The sequence below is a fragment of the Pseudophryne corroboree genome, chromosome 2 (genome assembly GCF_028390025.1).
Source record: "Pseudophryne corroboree isolate aPseCor3 chromosome 2, aPseCor3.hap2, whole genome shotgun sequence".
NCBI lineage: Eukaryota > Metazoa > Chordata > Amphibia > Anura > Myobatrachidae > Pseudophryne > Pseudophryne corroboree.
In genome coordinates this window covers 815,974,816-815,976,541 of record NC_086445.1, presented here as the reverse complement: position 1 = coordinate 815,976,541, position 1,726 = coordinate 815,974,816, and the positions used below count along the sequence as shown (strand labels likewise).

General features: G+C 42.9%; 1 pseudogene; it reads right to left on the bottom strand.

The window, feature by feature from the left end:
* Positions 1 to 1,094: 1,094 nt before the first annotated feature.
* Positions 1,095 to 1,213, bottom strand: LOC135053431 (5S ribosomal RNA; annotated as a pseudogene).
* Positions 1,214 to 1,726: the final 513 nt, after the last annotated feature.

Here is a 1,726-nt window from a genome sequence, read left to right as displayed (position 1 = left end):
AGCGATTTTCCGCTTAGTGCGCATGCGCAATGTCCGCAGTGCGACTGCGCCAAGTAAATTTGCTATGCAGTTAGGAATTTTACTCACGGCTTTTTCATCGTTCTGGTGATCGTAGTGTGATTGACAGGAAGTGGGTGTTACTGGGCGGAAACTGGCCGTTTTATGGGTGTGTGCGGAAAAACGCGGGAGTGGCTGGAGAAACGAGGGAGTGTCTGGGCGAACGCTGGGTGTGTTTGTGACGTCAAACCAGGAACGACAAGCACTGAACTGATCGCAGATGCCGAGTAAGTCTGGAGCTACTCAGAAACTGCTAAGAGAGGTGTAATCGCAATATTGCGAATACGTCGTTCGCAATTGTAAGAAGCTAAGATTCACTCCCAGTAGGCGGCGGCTTAGCGTGAGTAAATCTGCTAAAAGCAGCTTGCGAGCGAACAACTCGGAATGAGGGCCATTGATAATACTGAATATATTGAGAAAAAGACCAAAGGCGGATAATTAGAATAGGAAAGAGAGATACAATCTTTCGATAGTCGTCCTTATTGGTGGTGCGCCCAGAGCTAGGGAGTACAAGTGCTGGCAATGGGAGAGAGAGAAAGCTCGTGTGGGCGCACTCTTAGAAAAAAAGGAAAAAATCTTTTAATTAGAAAGAGATATTAAAACATGTATTTATTAATCACTTTAAATTAAGACAAAGTACCCTTCTATGATCCAATGAATACACAAGAATTTGCAAGTACGCAATGAAATGTTGAAAAATATTAAAATGTTCTGGTCATTACATCGTGAGAGAAAGATTAGAAAGGTTGCAGACACAGGATAGTCTAACAGCCGTTTCTCCTGACCAGTACAGTTGTACTGTATTAATGGGACCCAAAGAGGAGGTCAGAGTACATATTGTAATACAGGGAGACCACTGAATTAGGTCAATTGCTATGTACTTTACTGATTACCATTAGCGCCGACAGGCATGCATGCAGAATGTATGTCAAAAAATTCTAATGAGAAAAGGGGTATGAGAGAAGTAAAGATCAGAAATAGAATAGTGGTGATACTGCTGTTGGTGTCCACCCTTCAGGGGAAGGGGAATAGTTCCTGTCCTACAACACCAGGTATTCCCAGGGAGTCTCCCCTCCCGGTACTGACCCAGCCCAACGCTGTTTAGCTTCCAAGATCGGACGAGATCGGGCATGGGCAGCGTGGTATGATAGTAGGGAGGATATCTACCAATGAGAGTGCACCTATGTAAGAAAAAAAAGAATAACAGAAAGATTACAGTGTCTAGCGCATGGATCTACTTTCCACGTTAGGCAGGGTAAAACAGCTGTCACACAGTGGTGCCGTATACCCTGGATCGGGGATGAGAGTCCACTAGATGATAGGCAGATGGGGAAAAAAATTGGGATAAAAGATAGAGATATGCACAGTTAATTGACCATTACAGTATTAAGGGAACCAATGTCCAATAGCGAAATAAATGGGTCAAAAGGAATTCATAATCAAGATGCAAAAGTGACTATACATTCTTAGTATACACATGCCCTGAGTATATGGTCCAAAAAGAAGCCTAAGATCATTATAGGTAAGAAGAATGGTTTCTGATGAAAATACTGTGTACAATAGGTTTGGGTCTAATTCAGTGGATTGGTAATGCCAGCTAGCCCAACACACACATTGAGTAGGACATACTGTCTGAGTCAAATATAGACATACAGTATACCAAAGGTGA